Here is a 22,044-nt window from a genome sequence, read left to right as displayed (position 1 = left end):
TGCAATGAGTGGGGAAGAGGGATGGAAATAAGGATTTTCATGTCCTTAAGCAGGGGGACGGTGACAGAGAGACTCAAAGAGGAGTGCTCTACCCCACTTAGGTAACACCTGCCAGTCTTGACAGAAAAGGATCCAGTATAACTTGCAGTGTTGGGATATAGTTGCTTAGCTAAAGGGATTAACAGAGGGCTGGAGCAGGATGGCTTTAAGCCAAAGGGAGAGAGAAGCACCCAACAGACACTCGGGGGTAGTCAACAGAGGAGCATCAGCTAGCAAAACCAGAAATCACCACGATTGCTGAAGAAAGTTGAGCAGTGATCAAAAAACCTAGAAAGCTTCATTTGGGAATGAGTAGACGTAGGGGGTGTGAGCCATCGATCCGGATGAGAGACATATGCTTTGAGCATATGTTCAGTGCCAAGACACTATACCACAAATAGGCTGTGTAGGAAGCTGGCTCTGTATATACTATATAAAAATGAGGCATAGTGTGCTTAACAGAGGCTAAAGTGGATGATACTAATGAACTCTTTTGTAGTAGTGTGGTCGAGCAGTTAGGTTTATCAGAGGGTAGTGCAAAGCATTTGTTGTAAACACACACAGGCAATACATGACGCACACACTCAATGACTAACTCTAGGCCAATTGTTTTTATATAGCAAAAATATGTTTTGTAACTTTTTTTCTAGAATCAAACTGATCTTGTTGCAGGTAAGTACATTAACAAGTAAGTATCAAGCATTTGTAACACCACCACGTTGTTTAGATTTGGTACAGTAAACAATTTACATGTAAGTTGCAATTTTCTGTTTCAAAAGTTGACAGTGCAATTTTAAATACAGTCCTGGGGGAAGAAATGTTAGTGAAGTTTTCAGGTAAGTTTTAGACTTACAGCTCCAGTCTCCTGGGGCTAGGATGTCCACTGTTTGTGGTTCAAGTTAACCCCAAGCACCCAACACCAGCAAAACGGGGCCGGCCGGGTGCAGAGGTCAAAGTTGCTGTTGTGTTTAGATTGGGATCCTTTGGAGACTGGGATCGCTCGGAAATAGATCTGCCAGCAGGTAAGTACCCACGTCTTCGGAGGGCAGACCTGGGGGATTTAGGTGAGCACCAGGGGGGCCACAGGTTAGCACCAAACACACCCTCAGTGGCAGAGGGGTGGGGTGGTGCAGGGTGCTAACACAGTGTCAGGCACTCAATCCTTTTCAATAGGTGGACTCTGGGGGTCACATAAATGCTGCAGGCTGCGTCCAAGGGGTCAGTTCCAGAAAACCACTGGCTGGGCGAGAAGGAGGGCTGCCTGCTGAATGTGTCTGGACTGGTTGTCGGATTCCCCAAGGCCAGGGGGCTGCGGGTGCAGGGGTACCTTTTAGCCTTGGGAATCTTTGTCTGGTTCTTTCGCTGTCAGGGGGGGTCCTCTGCATTTAGGCTGCAGGCATTGTTGTGTTGGCCAGGAGGGGTCAACCCAGGGTGGACACAAGGTCCAAATCGCCTGGGGATCTGCTGTGGGCATCGTATGCAGAGTGGGCAGGACTTGCATATCTGGAGCAGTTCAGGAGTCCTTGTTAGAGTTTCTTGAGGACAGGGTCGCTGTCCTCAGGAGTTATTAGTCCTCTGGTGGGCAGGCAGTCCTCTGGGGTTTGGTGAGGTTGCTGGTTCTGCAGGATGTGTTTCCTTTTTGGAGCACGGCTTCTGAAGCTGCAGACAGGCCGCAGGTCTGGGGCCAGGTTAAGTTGGTGTCTGCAGTCTTCTCTGCTGTTGGGGTCAGCTTAGCAGTTTTCCTTCTTTTCTTCTTCTTGATCTTGCCAGGAATCTGATGAGCTAGGTTCAGGGGAGCCCTTAAATCCTGGTTTAGGGGTGTTACAGGGGTTAGAAGGCGGTAGCCAATGGCTACTGTCCCTGAGGGTGACTACACCCTTCCGGTGTCCTCTCCCTTTGGGGAGGGGGATACAGACCTAACCCTATTTGTCCCTGTTCTCCAAACTAAAATGGAGGATTCTGCAGGGAGGGGGTCACTTCAGCTCTGGACACCATATGGGTGGTGTAGGAAAGTGGCTCCCTGTTGCAGTTACCCCCCACTTTTTGCCTGATGCTGATGCTGACTTGACTGCGAAGTGTGCTGGGACCCTGCTAACCAGGCCCCAGCACCAGTGTTCTTTCACCTAAAATGTACCATTGTTTCCACAGGTGGCACAACCCTGGCACACATATAAGTCCCTTGTAAAAGATACCAGTGGTACCAAGGGCCCACACATATAAGTCCCTTATAAAAGGTACCAGTGGTACCAAGGGCCCTGTGACCAGGGAAGGTACCTAAGGGCTGCAGCATATGTTGTGCCACCCTACGGGACTCCTCATCTAACACCTGCACACTGCATTTGTAGATTGTGGGTGTTGGTGGGGAGAAAAAGGCAAAGTCGACATGGCATCCCCCTCAGGATGCCATGCCTACAAAATACTGCCTGTGGCATACGTACGTCACCCCTCTAGCAGGCTTTACAGCCCTAAGGCAGGGTGCACTAAACCACAGGTGAGGGCATAGCTGCATGAGCAATATGCCCCTACAGTGTCTAAGTCTATTAGTAGACATTGTAAATACAGAGTGGGCATAGTAAGTATATGGTCTGGGAGTTTGTCAAAAACGAACTCCACAGCTCCATAATGGCTACACTGAATACTGGGAAGTTTGGTATCAAACTTCTCAGAATAATAAACCCACACTGATGCCAGTGTTGGATTTATTAAAAAATGCACACAGGGGGCATCTTAGAGATACCCCCTGTATTTTACCCAATCCTTCAGTGCAGGACTGACTGGTCTGTGCAGCCTGCTGCTGAGAGACGAGTTTCTGACCCCTTGGGGTGAGAGCCTTTGTGGTCTCTGAGGCCAGAAACAAAGCCTGCACTGGGTGGAGATGCTTAACACCTCCCCCCTGCAGGAACTGTAACACCTAGCAGTGAGCCTCAAAGGCTCAAGCTTCGTGTTACAATGCCCCAGGGCACTCCAGCTAGTGGAGATGCCCGGCCCCTGGACACAGACCCCACTTTTGGCGGCAAGTTCAGGGGAGATAATGAGAAAAAAAATGAGTTTGTCGTTACGAACTCCATAGCTCCATAATGGCCTCACTGAATACTGGGAAGTTTCGTATCAACCTTCTCAGCCTAATAAATGCATACTGATGCCAGTGTGGAATTTATTGTAAAATGCACCCAGAGGGCATCTTAGAGATGCCCCCTGAATACCAGTCCGACTCCTAGTGCTAGTGCTAGGCTGAACAGTTTCTGCCAGCCTGCCACAACCAGACGAGTTGCTGGCCACATGGGGAGAGTGCCTTTGTCACTCTGTGGCCAGGAACAAAGCCTGTACTGGGTGGAGGTGCTTCTCACCTCCCCCTGCAGGAACTGTAACACTTGGCGGTGAGCCTCAAGGGCTCACCCCTTTTGTTACAGTGCCCAAGGGCATCCCAACTAGTCGAGGTGCCCGCCCCTCCAGCCACTGCCCCCACTTTTGGTGGCAAGGCTGGAGGGGATAATGAGAAAAACAAGGAGGAGTCACCCACCAGTCAGGACAGCCCCTAAGGTGTCCTGAGCTGAGGTGACCCCTGCTTTTAGAACTCCTCCATCTTGATTTTGGAGGATTACCCAAATAGGATTAGGGATGTGCCCCCCTCCCCACAGGGAGGAAGCACAACGAGCGTGTAGCCACCCTCAAGGACAGAAGCCATTGGCTACTGCCCTCCCAGACCTAAACACACCCCTAAATTTAGTATTTAGGGGCACCCATGAAATCAGATTCCTGCAACCTGAAGAAAGAAGGACTGCTGACCTACAAGCCTGCAGAGAAGAAGGAAAATGACAACTGATTTGGCCACAGCCCTACCGGCCTGTCTCCAACTTCGAAAAACTGCTCCAGCGACGCATCAGACAGGGACCAGCGACCTCTGAAGCCTCAGAGGACTGCCCTGGACTACAGGACCAAGAAACTCCTGTGAACAGCGGCCCTGTTCAAAACCAGCTACTTCTTTGCAACAAAGAAGCAACTTCCAAAGACTTCACGTTTCCCGCCGGAAGCATGAGAGACTCTACACTCTGCACCTGACGCCCCTGGCTCGACCTGCAGAAAACCAACACCCCAGGGAGGACTCCCCGGCGACTGCGAGCCCGTGAGTAACCAGAGACGACCCCCCTTAGCCCCAACAGTGACGCCTGCAGAGAGAATCCAGAGGCTCCCCCTGACCGTGACTGCCTGTACAAGGGACCCAACGCCTGGAACCAACAATGCACCCACAGCCCCCAGGACCTGAAGGAACCGAACTTCGACGCGGGAGTGACCCCCAGACGACCCTCTGCCTTGCCCAGGTGGTGGCTGTCCCGAGAAGCCCCCCCTGTGCCTGCCTGCACCGCTAGAGTGACCCCCGGGTCCCTCTATCGATTCCTACCTGAAACCCGACGCCTGCTTTGCTCACTGCACCCAGCCGCCCCTGTGCCGCTGAGGGTGTACTTTGTGTGCCTTCTCGTGTCCCCCCTGGGGCTCTACAAAACCCCCCTGGTCTGCCCCGAGGACACAGGTACTTACCTGCTGGCAGACTGGAACCGGAGCCCCCCTGTTCCCCATAGGCGCCTTTGTGTTTTGGGCACCTCTTTGACCTCTGCACCTGACTGGCCCTGAGCTGCTGGTGTGGTGACTTTGGGGTTGCCTTGAACCCCCAACAGTGGGCTGCCTATGCCCCAAACTTGAGACTTGTAAGTGTTTTCCTTACCTCCAAAGCTAAACTTTACTTACCTCCCCCAGGAACTGTTGATTTTTGCACTGTGTTCACTTTGAAAATAGCTTATTGTCATTTTTACAAAGACTGTATGTGATATTGCTTTCATTCAAAGTTCCTAAAGTATCTAAGTGAAGTACCTTACATTTAAAGTATTAACTGTAAATCTTGAACCTGTGGTTCTTAAAATAAACTAAGAAAATATATTTTTCAATATAAAAACCTATTGGCCTGGAGTAAGTCTTTGAGTGTGTGTTCCTCATTTATTGTCTGTGTGTGTACAACAAATGCCTAACACTACCCTCTGATAAGCCTACTGCTTGACCACAGTAACACAAAATAGAGCATTAGAATTATCTTCTTTTGCCACTATCTTACCTCTAAGGGGAACCCTTGGACTCTGTGCACACTATTTCTTACTTTGAAATAGTATATACAGAGCCACCTTCCTACAGGTGGTCACAGCTGGAGTGGTCACTTCTCCCTGTTCACCTAATTTTCCCACCAGACTTCCTGCTAAAAGTGGGGCCTCGTCTGGGGGGTGGGCATCTCCACTAGCTAGAGTGCCCTGGTGTACTTTAACAGGAGGCCTGAGCCTTTGAGGCTCACCGCCAAGTGTTACAGTTCTTGCAGGGGGGAGGTGTGAAGCACCTCCACCCAGAGCAGGCTTTGTTTCTGGCCTCAGAGAGCACAAAGGCTCTCACCCCATGAAGTCAGAAACCTGTCTGGTAGTGGCAGGCTGGCACAGACTGGTCAGTCTAGTACTAAAGGGTTGGTTAAAATACAAGGGACATCTCTAAGATGCCCTCCGGCTGAATTTTACAATAAATCCAACACTGGCACCAGTTTGGGTTTATTGTGCTGAGAGGTTTGATACCAAATGTCCCAGACTTCAGTGTAGCCATCATGGAGCTTTGGAGCTTGTAATGACCAACTCCCAGCCCCCAGCCCATGTACTCAGTAAGGCCACACTGTACTTACAATTTCTCAGAATGGACTTAGACACTGTAGGGGCATATTGCTCATGCAGCTATGCCCTCACATGTGGTATAGTTCACTCTGCCTTGGGGCTGTAAGGTCTGCAGAGCATTGAGTTACCTATGCAACAGGCAGTGGTTTGTGGGCATGGCACCCTGAGGGGGATGCCATGTCGACGTTGCCTTTTTCTCCCCCCAACACACACAAGCTGCAATGGCACAGTGCATGTGTTTGGTGAAGGGTTCCTTAGGGTGGCACAATAAATGCTAAAGCCCTTGGGGACCATCGCTAGCCACAGACCCCCTGGTACCATCCATGCATACTTTTTAAAAGGAACTTAGCTGTGTGGCCTGGGTGTCCAATTGTGGAAACAATGGTACAGGTTTGGGAAAGGGTACTGGTGTGGGGGCCTGGTTAGCAGGATCCCAAAACACTCTCAGTCAAGTCAGCATCAATATCAGGCAAAATGTGGGGGGGGTAACCATGCCAAAAGGGGTACTTTCTTACAGGCTGTCAAAGTGAAGGCTTGGGAGAAAATGAATGTTTCCAAGACCTGACACAATCCCAAATGATTTGGGCTGAACCCGAAAGGATGGACTTTAAACTTTACTCATTAAGAGGAACGGTCGGTTTTGGTCTTGGCTGTTAAAAGTTAAAGGAAAGGTTAACTCCATAATTCCAGAGGTCTCCTATCCACGCAGGCAACAACATGCATAACCCACACACCCAAACATGCTGCAGGAAAGCGACACACTGAACATGTAAGGAAATGCCGCCTTGGCATGGCTACCCCCTGACTTTTTGCTTTTTGCTGATGCCAGTTATGATTGAAAGTGTTCTGGGACCCTGCTAACCAGGCCCCAGCACCAGTGTTTTTTCCCTAAACTGTGCCTTTGCTTCCACAATTGGCACAGCCCTGGCACTCAGATAAGTCCCTTGTAAATGGTAATCTTGGTACCAAGGGCCCTGATGCCAGGGAAGGTCTCTAAGGGCTGCAGCATGTTTTATGCCACCCTGGGGACCCCTCACTCAGCACATGCACACTGCCTCACAGCTTGTGTGTACTGGTGGGGAGAAAATGACTAAGTCGACATGGCACTCCCCTCAGAGTGCCATGCCAACCTCACACTGCCTGTGGGATAGGTAATACACCCTCTAGCAGGCCCTACAGCCCTAAGGCAGGGTGCACTATACCACAGGGGAGGGCATATGTGCATGAGCACTATGCCCCTACAATGTCTAAGCAAAACCTTAGACATTGTAAGTGCAGGGTAGCCATAAAGAGTATATGGTCTAGGAGTTTGTCAAACACGAACTCCACAGTTCCACAATGGCTACACTGAAATATGGGAAGTTTCGTATCAACCTTCTCAGCTTAATAAACGCATACTGATGCCAGTATGGAATTTATTGTAAAATGCACCCAGAGGGAATCTTAGAGATGCCCCCTGAATACCAGTCTGACTCCTAGTGCTAGGCTGAACAGTTTCTGCCAGCCTGCCACAACCAGACGAGTTGCTGGCCACATGGGGAGAGTGCCTTTGTCACTCTGTGGCCAGGAACAAAGCCTGTACTGGGTGGAGGTGCTTCTCACCTCCCCCTGCAGGAACTGTAACACTTGGCGGTGAGCCTCAAGGGCTCACCCCTTTTGTTACAGCGCCCCAGGGCATCCCAACTAGTCGAGGTGCCCGCCCCTCCAGCCACTGCCCCCACTTTTGGTGGCAAGGCTGGAGGGGATAATGAGAAAAACAAGTAGGAGTCACCTACCAGTCAGGACAGCCCCTAAGGTGTCCTGAGCTGAGGTGACCCCTGCCTTTAGAAATCCTCCATCTTAAGTTTGGAGGATTCCCCCAATAGGATTTTAGGGATGTGCCCCCCTCCCCTCAGGAAGGAGGTACAAAGAGGGTGTAGCCACCCTCCATGACAGTAGCCATTGGTTACTACCCCCTGACCTAAACACACCCCTAAATTTAGTATTTAAAGGCACCCAAGAACCCAGGAAATCAGATTCCTGCAACCTGAAACAAGAAGAGGGACTGCTGACCTGAAAGCCCTGCAAAGACTATGGAGACGACAACTGCTTTGGCCCCAGCCCTACCGCCCTGTCTCCTGACTCGAGGAAAACTGCAACAGCGACGCATCCGACAGACTGCCCTGAACCAAAGGACCAAGAAACTCCAGTGAGCAGCGGCTCTGCTCAACAACAAGCAACAACTTTGCAACTTTCTTGCAACTTCTAAAGACTTCACATTTCCCGCCGGAAGCGTGAGACTTCACCCTCTGCACCTGACGCCCCCGGCTCGAGCTCCAGAGAACCAACACCACAGGGAGGACTCCCAGGTGACTGTGACCTTGTGAGTAGCCAGAGACAACCCCCCTGGACCCCCACAGTGATGCATGCAGAGAGAATCCAGAGGCTCCCCCTGACCACGACTGCCTGTAACAAGGAACCCGACGCCTGGACCAAGCACTGCTCCCGCAGCCCCCAGGACCAGAAGGAACTGAACCTCAGTGCAGGAGTGCCCCCCAGGTGACCCTCTGCCTAGCCCAGTTGGTGGCTGGCCCGAGAAGCCCCCCTGTGCCCTGCCTGCACCGCTAGAGTGACCCCCGGGTCCCTCTATTGAATCCTATACAAAACCCGACGCCTGCTTTGCACTCTGCACCTGGCCGCCCCTGTGCCGTTGAGGGTGTGTTTTGTGTGCCTACTTATGTCCCCCCCCAGTGCTCTACAAAACCCCCCTTGTCTGCCCTCAAAAGACGCAGGTACTTACCTGTAGGCAGATTGGAACCAGAGCACACCTGTTCTTCATAGGCGCCTATGTGTTTTGGGCACCTCTTTGACCTCTGCACCTGACCGGCCCTGAGCTGCTGTTGTGGTAACTTTGGGATTGCCTTGAACCCCCAACGGTGGGCTGCCTATGCCCAGGAACTTAACCTTGTAAGTGTCTTACTTACCTGACAAATTAACCATTACTTACCTCCCCCAGGAACTGTTGATTTTTGCAATGTCCACTTTTAAAATAGCATATTGCCATTTTAACAAAAACTGTATACGTTATTGCTCTAATTCAAAGTTCCTAACTTACCTCTGTGGAGTACCTTACATTTTATGTATTGACTACAAATCTTGAACTTGTGGTTCTAAAAATAAATTAAGAAAACATATTTTTCTATATAAAAACTATTGGCCTGGAGTTAAGTCTTTGAGTGTGTGTTCCTCATTTATGGCCTGTGTGTGTACAACAAATGCTTAACACTACCCTCTGATAAGCCTACTGCTCGACCACACTACCACAAAATAGAGCGTTGGAATTATCTAATTTTGCCACTAACTTACCTCTAAGGGGAACCCTTGGACTCTGTGCACGCTATCTCTTACTTAGAGATAGTATATACAGAGCCAACTTCCTACAGAACATTATCAGTATATATGTTGTCTCTGCTACTTGATCCATCCTGCAAAAAACAGTATTATACAAGAGACACACCTCCTATAAAAGGACTGGTTTAGGCTTGGGTCCAAAACTTAAAGAAAAAAGATGGATGCTGGCCTTATGAACCAAACATCACATCATGAATTAACAACATTTATGCACCTAACTCTTCCCAAGAGAAATTTCTGTGAAATGTAGTGTCTGAGATACTACATAATTGTAGCATATATTGTACAAATAAGTAAAATTATTATAAACTCTTTCATCATTACACATAAAAGGAACTTATATTAGACATAATTGACAGGAATAGAAGAGAAAATATGCTTGTTTGTTAGTGAAGTAATTCCTTGAAACATGATGTCAAAGGAGTGAGGGACCAGCAACCACGTCTGGTACTCTGTGACCCAATCTGACAGTCCAGTGAACAAGGCCAGAGCCGACCCGCTGTTTTTATATTTTGGGGGAAGAGCTCCTTGCCTGTGGGGTCCACATCTGCTCCTGCTCTACATTCGATCCTCCTGCTCCCAATAACATAAAACCCACTTTTACATGAGAAGCGGCACACTGGTTGTTAGAAGTGGACTTACATCATGTATTGGACACATTCATGGACAGTGGCGGCTGAGGGATAAAAGGTTACAAGGCAAACCTGTGAGAGAATGGATCCAAGAACAGACAACCTCTACATCAGGAATAGTGACTCCCAGGACACCTCCACTCTCTGGGAAACCCATAAGGGGTTTTATAAAGGACAACTCGACTGCGATAGCAACCAGGCAAAACAAGATTATACAAGAAAAAAGAGACAAACTGGAACTAAAAGTGTAGGAAGTGGAGGTAATTCATAAGAGAATCAGCAGGGTCAACACAGCATAGAATCGTAGTCCTGTGAGACGACGTGGAAAGGATAGACACTGACAAACCTGAATACTAATTACTAAGCACCAAATTAAGAGGTGGGTGGAAACAAAGCAGGCAAAATTTTATCTTGCAAATCTTGGACAAAAAAAAACAAAAAATGGATTATAACAATCAAAGATGGCCAAGGACCCAAAATAACACACAGATCTGGCATCTCAGACGCATTTAGCAGCTTTATATGCTGTGTACAGCTGAGACCAAGCCCCTAGAACATATACACATTTATCGGCATCAACACATTTACCAACACTCATGACATCACATGCAGAAGAGCCTGAGCACTCAATACGAACAGAGGAAGTCACAGAAAGTATAATAATGAGGTATTCCTAGTGATATACTAATTTGACATACCAGATGGAAGAAGTGCTGAGCTTGGCAGCCCAGAAGATTTACTGATCGAACCTCTGGTGTATGACTGCACTGGTGGTGTATGGTAAAACGACTGTGGTGTTCTGCAGCTGAAAAAGAAACATAATCCCTTTATTCAGGGATAGATATACACTTAGACAGAAAGATCATACTTCATGTTTTAGTTAAATTAAAGCAAGGTAAAACCTCAGCCCAAGAAGAGGAACAGCTGGATTGCTCTCATTGGGCACATGCAGTAATGTACGGACTTTTGTAGTAGACCACTAGCAACGGGGAGGAAATCTTGTGAGGAACTGGATATTTCTCAAAATAATCAACCCCTTGCAAGACTTTGTGGCAGCCACTTCTACAGCAACAGCTATAAAAGTCATGTGTATATGCATGGACATGACTTTACAATACACATTTTGGCCGATTTCAGTTCTAGGAGTAAATCCTGCTGCCACCATATCCTTTTCTAGAGTTGGAACAGTGATCCTTCAGTGAAATGTTAACATTTTTCTATCATATGAGAAGTTGTGACATTTGGTGAGAGTTGAAATGCTGAGACTCTTGGAAATGATAGAGAAACCAGTGAGTGCTTAAAGCGCTTGAACTCTGGGAACCAACAGCCAAATGAAAGAGAAAACTGAGACAGTGAGCCTGGAGTCTCAAAAAGTTATGAACCACAATAATGCTTTGGCAAGTGCAGTGCAAGAAGTGTGAAAAGACAGGAGGCTACAGTATTGTTTTGCAATGTTTGAGATTCCGTGTATCATGTTATCAGTTTAAATTTTCGTTTAATCTATATTGTGTGGCACTATCTTACATCACAAATTTAGCAAAAAGTTTATTTTGTATTATGTTATGATAGAGCATGTTATCTTTCTTCTACTGTGTTAGGTAATTTATGTTATGTCTTTGTTGTCTGATGTTCTGTTATGTATTTTAAGTGCACACCTATATCCAAATCCAAAGTGCTATCCTGCCGTCACAGTTTTTCCCCAATACACGCCGACCCTCTTGCATTGCTTGTGAACTTGTGACGTGCATGATTACTATGAAAAGTGCATTCATTGAGATCTGCGATAACATAAGTAAAATAACTAACACTTGACAGTCAGACGTAGCTTTTCAACCACTCAGGGTAGACATTAAAATATAGTAATCGTGAAAATAAGAAGCAAAAACAACAACGGGGAAGAAAAAAACAAACAGTATCTCAATCGAGAGCAGCAGAATGACCCTAATCAGAAAGAAGCAATCAGTACTTGGTCCATGCTCCACAGACGGGAAAAACAGAGGAAGACAAAGTGAAACCTGCATGTACTGACCAATCAGAAGCCAGCAAATGAGAGTGACGCAAAGCCAACAAATGGTTATCAATGGGCAGGCTCCAAATCCCTTTTAGTTATCAAAATGTCTGCAAGCAACAGTGCCTGCGCTGTCTCAGAGGAACCCTAAAACTCAACAGATGGTGCTGGTTCTCCACTGAGCAGAAATACAGAGGCAAACATGTTCAGAGCTTGTTGTGTTCAAGCACAAAGAGCTGGAGTTTGAAGTAACATTGAGCACTATGTTTATAGCACCTGGGTGTTCTCAGACGTCTTTAGGACTCAATCGCTCTTCCTACAATTATAATTCCTAAACAACACTAGTCATTTGGAAAGTGGTGGCAAATAGACACTTGCCAACTTATTGGGTACGAGTGCCTGCTACTGTGTTTCCAGTTATAAACAATCTACAAATCCTTTATTTAAGCAACAAAAGGACCCACCCAAGCAACTGCTGAAGATTTTAGAATATCAAAAGTCTCAATTTCCAGTGACAAATCTGTTTATGGCTATAAGCCTGCCTTTACTGCTGTAAATGTTTTCATTTCAGGGGTGTGGAATTTAATAAAATGTCTACTTGTCCATGGGACAAGTTGCTTCTTAAATCTACTTGTCCTGTAAAATATTTACTTGTCCCTTAGGTGCCATGTAGTGCAGCAACAAATTATGGTAGCAACCTAATTATGTAAGAGCTCTGATAATAGCCCCTCTGATTATGCCATGGCTACTACTAAAGTAGGGCTTGAATACTTGCAATCTCAATCCCCTCTATAGCAATTTCTTTATTTTGCCACCTTTCCGCAGATCTACATGCTGGGGTTGGAGGAAGCAATAGTTCCATGGCTGGAATGGCTTTGAGTCTGCAAACCAACTAACTGTCACGTTTTAAGGATTTTCACCAGCTCTTCTCTAATTTTTTCCCATTATGAGAAAGGTTGGAAATTTACTCCTGACAATGGCAGAAGTAGAAGTTCTTCCAGGGTTGGGAAAAAAGTGGTTGGAGGGAAAGTGAACTCGTAAACGCTCAATAGATTTTCACATGAGCAAATCAAAACATGCATATTTGCTTGTGCTAAAATACAGTTCACAAATGTTTGTAGGAGTACAATTTCCTGATCTACTTCTGTAAGTTCTTGTGAATTCATGAAAGGCACCAATTCAAAGACATATACTGTAAACTTCGTACTTGTATAGCGCACTACTCACCTGTTAGAGTCTCAAGGCGCTGTACGCATACCGCTGTGGAACCCCTCCTGGCTTTTCCCTGTGGGGTGCCCACTCCTGGGCAACCTCCAAGGTGAAGCCAGGCATCCCAGCGCTGTTGGGGCCATTGTGGAGATTAAGCAAGCTATTGCCCAGAGTTACAGAGTGGGACCCATGAATTAGATTAGGCACCGATGTGAGAATTATCAGGTCTGAGGAAATTGAGCCCAAGACCCGCGGAGGCAGGAATTGAACCCTGGTCCCGGGCCAGATCTCTGCATCAGGGTCTGCCGCTCTAACCATTGAGCCACACTTCTCCACTGAGTGCACATTTGTGACTTTCTTTAAGAATTGGGTCCCTAATTAGGTCTGGCGTTAAAGACATTTTGTTTTTATTAAACTTCTATTTCTCTCTCTATTGGCTGGCTTTACTGTGAGTGATCGCATTCTGCTCTTCCACAAGGAGCATATGGGCACACAAAGTTTTGTTCAGTGCCAGGAACCACTGCAGCAGTTGGGGCATAACGAAACTGGAGGTGGTCCCCCTGCAAAGAACATGGAGGGGGACCCCTCACGCCCCCCCCAGACTCCCTCAGCGCAGGTGCTGTGCTCTGTGGGCCCCCTGGGGCGGGCTGTGGGGCCTTTGTTAGGCCACTGGTGGCAATGTGTGCTTTTTCAGACCAAATTTTTTTTTTGCTTTTTGCCAATGTTTGTTACAAAGGTGAGGGCCTGGCAGCTCCCACAACAATAAAGGGTTTCAAAAGCCATGTCAAAACAAGACACGCATTGACGAAACCAAAAGACTCACAAACATGTTGGATATGTTAGCTTTGCTAGTGCTTGTTTATTTTCATGCTTTCTATAATCTCATTGAAAATTGTTACACTGATTTTTCATTAATAATATTTTTTTTAGAAATACTAGCATGGATCAATACATTTTACTAAATTACGCTTCAAAGAAATAGCACCTAAAATTTCATAGCAGGAAAACTCTTTTTTCCTACTTGCATTTTTTCTGAACTCTTGCTTACAAACTTCTGCAAACATTTGCATCTAATCAGAGAGCAATCTGGGAGCATTATCCTTAGCCTCATATTGTTAAACTTTTCAAACATGTATGTACACTTTTTTTTTTTAACTGGAACCACAGTCAGTAATGCAGTGTGACCATAAAACGTTTATTTACTGCGCGCACCCTACTAATGAAGTCTTTTCATTAATGAACCATAAATACAAGTTCGAACAGCATTACCATATGGACACATATTACTTCAAATGCAGACAGTTCACTTCTCTGTAAACTGGCAGCCAAAGGGTTTGGGCTGCATGGGGTTGGGCCTACTTGTCCTATGGACAAAATAAATATGAAAACTTGTCGTTGTCCCATAACTGAGCTCCCAGAAGGGGCCTATAATCCTTCACCATCCGCAACAAACCCCTCGAGGTGAACTAGATAGAGGCTGGGCAACGCCACAGAGCCTCACTTAATGCAGCTCACTACAAAGAGAACTGAGGAGCTCCTGTGTTGAATGGCACACCGGAACAGTGGAGGCTGCCCTCTCAAGAAGGGGTAAGAGCTGCCCAAATATCCTGGACCCCCTGACATGGAGGCACTTTATCAACCTGTTGCTGGTGGAGCATCAGCCCTTGCGGCAGGGTCCAGTGGTGCACAACTATCAGCCATAACTGAGGGCACTAAAGTGCCCCAAGGAAGATGATGAGGAGCGGTGCAATGAGACCATGGAAATGCTGCAAAGGCAGCCCTCCTGCCCCCTCAAAAAGGGATGTGAACGACTCAAAGAGCTGGCATGTAAAGAGTGAGGACCAGGGTGGAGAGGAGCCGGACTATTCACTGACTGTGGCTGATCCTCACCGCAGCGAGGGGATATCTTTGTATTCCACTGCTGATGCACCCCTGCACAAGTGGCAGGTGCTGATGAAATGTAGATGTCATGCACTACACTCTTGATTGTCACCTCTACCTAGATACTGTGGCCAAGGCCAGGGCCAGTGTGGAATGCAGCCCTAGTGGACCATGCCTTTTTTGACTGCCCAGGGGACTGTCCCTGGAACTTCCCCACAACGTCACTATTATGAGGGTGGGCCCCCTGGAGGGGTGCAGCAGTCCCAGACCAGTCCCTCAATGGGATCTGTAAGAAGGTATCAGGGGTGAAACTGTTCATGCCTCCCCCATCGGACCATCTGAACTGAGGCCTGGGGGTACATCGGGTCTTAATCCTCACGCATTGGACTCACCTGGAAGGTTTGACTGACTAGCCTGGGATGCGCAGTTCTCTGCAAAGCTGTACCAATATCCCTTCTAAAGTGGAGAAACAGAACTGGCAGCCCTTTTCCGTTGCATGCAGGAATCATGGGACATCCCATGAAGACCCCATGGAGCCTTCTGCAATGGCTGAGCCTCCACTGGACCATTCATCTGAAAAGGTGGACTTAATCCTCAACGCCATAGACAGCAAAGAGAGGAATTTGGAAATAAAATATACGCCGTTTTGATTGAACTGTGACTTCTACGATTTGATCAATGAAAACTTTCAGACTGAGTGAAAGCTGCAGAGTTGGCCATCCAGGATCTTTAACCCAAAACCAAGGACCTTAGCAACAAAATCACTAACTTTAATGGACATGATCCACTTTCAGGAGAGTAAGGTCAAAGATGGGGAAGGGTGCTCTAGCTGTAATAATGTCTGCATTGTGGAGTTCCCTGAGGGCATAGAGGCTCAAATCCCACCATCTTTATAGAAAATTAGATTTCAACACATGTAGTGCCCACTGGCCGCTCTTCCTGTTTGACTGTGGAATGGAGCTCACCTGGTGCCCATCTACAGCCCCCACCAGAGGGCACCATCAAGCCGGTTATAGCCAAAATACTGAACTAAAGAGGCTTAGGTCCTCATTATGACTTCAATGGTCTTTTCCAAAGACCGGCGAAGCCGCTGCATCCAGCAGACCACCAGTGCTGGCAGTCTGCTGACCGCCATATTTGGAGTTGGTGGAGGACCCATAAATGGGTGGAAGTCTGACTCCGTCGGCCTGGCCAACGGAGTTGAAGAGGGAGGTGCATTGCCCGCACCGCCACACCAGCAAGACTCTGCCCGCTGTATTACAAGCTATAATATGGCTTTGCGGAGTCTTGCTGGCATGGTGGTGCTGGCGATGCAAAACCACCAGGGCCCATCCCCTCCGGGAAGACCAGCTCGCCGGAAAAGGTAAGGTGATCATCCGAAAGGGGGGGATGGGGAGTGTTGGGTGCCTGTGTGTGGTGTGTGCGTGAATGGGGGTGTATGAATGCGTGTATGTGTGCGAATGAGGGTGTATGAATGCGTGTATGTTTGCGAATGGGGGTGCATGAGTGAGTGTATGTGGGCTAATGGGGGTGTATTTAGGAGGCTGGCCTGGTTTGCAGTGGGTACCTAAGGAACTTACAACTTATACCAGGCCCAGTTATCCCTTAGCAGTGAAATGTAGGCAGTGTCTAGAAGCCAGGGTGTCTAGAGGTAGCTGTAGGCAGAGCAGCCGAGGCTGAACTAGGAGACATGGAAAGCTCTTGCAATACCACTTTACTCACACAGTACTTACATACAAGAAAGACAATACTCAGTGTTACCAAAAATAAAGGTACTTTATTTTAGTGACACAAGGTCAAAAACATCTTAGAGGCTATACTCCCTTAGGGGGTAAGTATTATATGCACCATATACACTAGTAACCAAAATCAGGTAAGTAAATAGTCATAAAGTAGTGCAAACAGTGAAAAACACCATAGGTTGCAATGGGCCTAGGGGGAACACAAACCATATATTAAAATAGTGGCATGCAAATGTCGGTTTCCCACCTAGGCAAGTGTAGTGTGTAAAGGGGTGCTAAGAGTGTAAAAAAAACACCAAAGGTAAGTAAAATATCCCACCCCAGAGCCCAGGAAAGTAGGAGTAAAGTACAGCAAGTTTCCTTAGAACACACTAGAAGTCTTGATAAAGAATTATGCAAAAACCAAGCAAGACTGCAAGACACCAATGATGGATTCCTGGACCTGAAGTCCTGTGGAGAGAGGAGACCAAGTCCAAGAACAGCTGAAGTGTCCAGGAGTAACAGGAGCCCCTGCTAACCCAGATGAAGGTGAAAAAGTGGATTCTCCAGTCGGAAGAAAAAGTCAGCAATGCACCAAAGAAGAAAGCTGCGGGTTCCTGCTTGGTGCAAGAGATGTCCCACGTTGAGTGGATAGGTGCAGGCTGGTTTTCGTCATTGGATTCCACCAACAAGCCATGACTCACACAAAAGACGTGTTTGGCGGGAGAAGGCACCACCTGGACCCAGGAGGGACCTGGGGGTCTAAACTCAGACTGAGGCAACAGAGGGGGCTCTAAGCACTTCAGAGAGCCCTCAGAAGACCAGGCAGCACCCGCAGGAGTCCCAGAACACAGGGAGAAAGGAGTTGCAAATGGCGGTCATCGCATCACTACACAAAGGGATCCCAGGCTGCCGGAGAACAACTCAGAGAGCTGAGCGTCCCAGGATAGTGTGCTGCGGACCTGGGCTACGCTGTGCACAAGGGATTTCTTGGAGAAGCGCCAGAAGCCCTATGAGCTGCAAAACATGCAGTGCACAGGGGTACTGTCTGGCTCGGTGAGGCAAGCTCTTACCTCCACCAAATTTGGACAGCTGGACCTTTGAGCAGTCGGGGTCACTTCGGTCCATCACCTGTGTTCCAGGATCCACGATCGTCGTCAGGAGAGGGGACCCAGAGTACCGGTCATCATTGCAGTGAGGTGCCTGCTGAAGCAGGCAAGTGACTCAGTCACTCCACGGGAGATTACTTCGATTCTTTTGATGCAGGATGAAGACAGGCAGTCCTCAGAGAGTCCATAACCTGGAAACTGTTGCAGTTGCTGGCAGGAGCTGGTTACAGAGTTGCAGTAGCCTTCTTGGATACTTTGTTGCAGTTGTAGAGTTCCTGGAGCAGTTCTGCGGCTGATCCGACAGTAGAAGAGGATGCAGAGGAGTCCTGCTGGAGTCTTACAATCCGAATCTGAGGAAACACCCAGAGGAGAGACCCTAAATAAGCCTGAGAGGGGGATTGGTCACCTAACCAGGTAAGCATCTATCAGGAGGGGTCTCTGATGTCACCTACTGGCACTGGCCACTCAGATGCTACCAGAGTGCCCTGACCATCCTGAAAACAAGATGGCAGAACCCAGGGACACTCTGGAGGAGCTCTGGATACCACCCCTGGGGTGGTGATGGACAGGGGAGTGGTCATTCCCCTTTCCTTTGTCCAGTTTTGTGCCAGAGCAGGGACTGGGGGTGCCTGAACCAGTGTAGACAGGCTTATACAAGGTGGGTGTCACTTGTGCCCTTCAAAGCATTTCCAGAGGCTCTGGGAGGATACCCCTCCCAGGGCTGTAACCCCTATTTCCAAAGGGAGAGGATGTAACACCACTCTCCTAAAGGAAATGCATTGTTCTGCCTTCCTGGGATTGAGCTACTCAAGCCCCAGGAGGCAAGAAGCCTGTCTGTGAGGTGGCAGCAGCTGGGGCTGCAGTGGAAACCTTAGAGAGCTGGTTTGGCAGTACTGGGGGTCCATGGTGGAGCCCCCAGGGAGCATGGAATTGGCCCCCCAATACCAGAATTGGATTGGGGGTACAATTTCTCAATCATAGACACCTTACATGGCCATATTCGGGGTTACCATTGTGAAGCTACATATATGTATTCACCTATATATAGTGCGCACTTATAATGGCATCCCCGCACTCACGAAGTCTGGGAAATTGGTCCTGGACAATGTGGGGGCACCTCTGCTAGTGCAGGGGTACCCTCACACAAGGTAACTTTGCACCTAGCCTTCAGGGTCTGAAGGTTAGACATATAGATGACAAGTTACCTGGTGCAGTGAAAATGGCTGTGAAATAGTCCTTACACTATTTCACTCAGGCTGCAATGGCAGTCCTGAAGAAGTGTGTGTATGAGCTCCTTATATGTGGCAAAAGAAATGCTGCAGCCCATACAGATCTCCTAGAACCCCAATGCCCTGGGTACCTAGGTACCATATACTAGGGACTTATAATGTGGGTCAGTATGCCAATGTGGAGTGGAATACTGGGTTACCAGTGTGTAAGTACAAATTAGGAATCAGAGAGAGCATAAGCACTGGAGTTCTGGTTAGCAGGACTCCAGTGACACAGTCAAGCATACTAACAAAACAGTAAAACATAATGACATGTAGGCCACAAACTATGAGCACTGGGGTCCTGACTAGCAGGATCCCAGTGAGACAGTAAAAACACACTGACAAACAGGCTAAAAATGGGGGTAACTATGCTAGAAGAAAGCCACCTTCCTACAGTGTATGAGTGTGTGTTTGTGAGTGAGTGAGTGGGGGTGCCTGTGTGCAAGTGTGTAGATGAGGGAGGTGCGTATGTGTTAGTGCGGGTGTGTGAATGGATGTGTACTGTTGGGGGGTGTTTGTGGGTGTGTGTATGCGGTGCAGAAGGGTGTCTGTATGTGCGTGTAAGTGTGTGAGTGCGAGTATGTGGAGGGGGTTGTGAATGCATGCGCGTATGTGATTGAATGTGAATGTGTGTGAAGGGGAGTGCTTGTTTGCACGTTTGCATGGGTGTGCCTGAGTGCGTGTCAGATTGTGAATGTGTGTTTCAGTGTGTGTCTCCAAGTGAATGGGAGTGTATGTAGCGAGTGCGTGGGTGAGTGGGGTGCATGTTTGTCTGAGTGTGGACGTGTGTGGGTGTATGTGTGTGCCAGCGACAGGAATGGGGATTCCTGTCCCCGGGTGCGTTTCCACCAGGGTTTTCGTGGCAGGGTGATTGTCACAGAAAGTGTTGCAGTCTGCAGTCTTGTAATCCAGTGGCAGGAGGTGCTCACCGTCAGCCGAGTCGATGTGACCGCACTGGCGGGCCAGGCGGTGTTGTGGAGGTTTAGCTTCTGCCACACCCCACAACTTGTATTGTGGCGGTCTTTGCCACCTGCTCCACATGTATTGATCTTCCTAGACTATACTAACAAAGGTCAGCACAGACAGGTATCGTTCATGATTGCTAAATGATGTTTGAGAGACATGGAATTAAATACTACCTTTTTTCCTTGCAAAGTTAAAGGTGATCATTGACCAAAGGTCATACTTCTTCACAAAACGTGCTGAGATTTGGGAAAGGATAGATCACAGCAATACTCCGCTTCTGCAACTGCGTATTTCAGCTCTAAGTCTGCCTGTGGCCGGTATTTATGCAATTGCCGACACAAGTCTGCCACATTATCAGTTGTTCAGAAACATGCCTGCGTCAGGGATCCTACATGATCTGTATAAATGTACCTCACACGACAAGGTCATTAGAGGGGTTCCTTCCAGAAACCATCTACACTGCATGTCACCTTGTTGCAGAACTCAACCGTGTGTCACAACTGAGTCTAACCTAGAGACCTCATTCCAAGGTAAAAAGGGTTGGGGGTACTTTTTATGGACATGGTACTGGCAGATTAGGTTTATCATATCTAGTTTTCACTAGGATAGAGAGGCAATCTTGGTTAGGAATATTGTATCTCATGTTTATTGTAAGGGGGTGGGGGGTTTTATATTCACAATTCTGCTTTAATAACTGTTCATTACCCTAATCATTGCAGCACATGCAACTCTTCTACGTTTCCTTCATTGCCTCTTGTGACTGAGACTTATTAAGAGAAAAGGGTAAATTCCATTCTACCACTACTACTCTGAGAAGTTGCTATCTAGAGTTCATGCATAAGGCTGCCAGAAATCTGTCTGAGCTTTGGTGAGGTACTGCTTGTGATCCTGTAGGATTGGGCCATTAGATGGAACTTGCTGTAGGAGTGACTCAGTCGCCAACAAACAAAAGTGTTGTCTTCCCTAAACCAGCAGTCTCGCTAGGGAGCGAGGGTCCAACCACGACACCAGCATGCACAGATTCCTCATAGTGCAGTACGAACCAGTGAAGTGTATACAGTTTCATGTAGTGTAGTAAGATGCAGAGCAGCATACACTGATTCCTCGCAGTGGAGTAAGAAACAGTGCAGTGTGCAGATTCTTCATAGTGCAGTAAGATGCAGTGCATCATAGTGCAACAAGGTGCAGGGTGTACAGTGAAGGATGCGTAGACTCCTCATAGTGCAGTAAGACTAAGTGCACAAATTTCTCACAGTGAAATAAGACGCATTGTGCACAGATTCCCTGTAGGATGCGGTGCGGTGCACACACTCGTCAGTGCAGTAAGGTGCAGTGCACAGATTTCTCACAGTGCAGTAAGATGCAGTGCAGCACACAGATCCCTTACAGTGCAGTAAGATGCAGCGTGCACAGATTCCTCACAGTGCAGTAAGATGCAGTGCAGTGCACAGATCCCTCAGGCAGTGGGATACAGTGCACCGATTCCTCATAGTGCAGTAAGATGTGGTGCAGTTCACAGATCCCTCTTTAACACAAATGATGACCACAAACACCCCCAGGGCCAGAAGGAAAGCCCCCCAGGGGTCCCCGGATAGAAGAACCCAGCTCAGCCCGGCTCCTGGCAGAGATTTCCTCCAGGATTATTCAGTCTTTTTCTACAAACACAGCAGGTGGTGCTGACAATCTCCTACCTGAGCAGAAACCTGTGCAGACATTGCCAGGCTCCCTCCTCCTCCTGGGATCGAGGGGAGGGGTCTGTGATGGTCTGACGATGAAGATAACTGCACAAATAGAGAGAGGGCCCTTCCTCCTCTGCGGCAGGCCGGACACTGGGAGAAACACCGGAAGTGATATCGGCATCCGCTGCGAGTGCTGTCTCTGCCGCCGCTGACCCGGAAGTGGAAACTCTGTTCCCTTTCATATAATGTGCTCTGTCAATTTCATCAGCAAGAGAGGAGCGCCCTCTGGTGACCGCTGACGGAACCGCCGCCTCCAGGAGTGAAATGAAATGACATTTGGTGTTTCATTGAGTATGTGAAAATGTAGACAGCTGCTGCAATTAAACTGCACTCAGCTGCATATCCTCAAACAATTCTGTGACAGTTGTGTGTCAGACATAATG

The 22,044-nt window shown here is 47.9% G+C and overlaps 1 protein-coding gene across 3 annotated transcripts in view; it reads right to left on the bottom strand.

Annotated features, from left to right (window-relative positions):
* LOC138287341 (zinc finger and SCAN domain-containing protein 2-like) overlaps positions 1-21,750 on the bottom strand; it is a 56,827-nt gene extending 35,077 nt beyond the window's left edge. The window contains exons 1-2 of one of the 3 annotated variants that reach the window (XM_069227696.1): positions 21,614-21,750; positions 10,456-10,562 (exon numbers count right to left, since the gene is read on the bottom strand). The gene's annotated coding sequence lies outside the window, so the exon portion shown is untranslated. The remainder of the gene's footprint in view (positions 1-10,455; positions 10,563-21,613) is intronic. The other 2 variants (XM_069227697.1, XM_069227698.1) reach the window with 2 other exon arrangements.
* Positions 21,751-22,044: the final 294 nt, after the last annotated feature.

The sequence above is a fragment of the Pleurodeles waltl genome, chromosome 4_1 (genome assembly GCF_031143425.1).
Source record: "Pleurodeles waltl isolate 20211129_DDA chromosome 4_1, aPleWal1.hap1.20221129, whole genome shotgun sequence".
NCBI classification, from domain to species: Eukaryota; Metazoa; Chordata; class Amphibia; order Caudata; family Salamandridae; genus Pleurodeles; species Pleurodeles waltl.
This window is presented reverse-complemented; position numbering and strand designations above follow the sequence as displayed.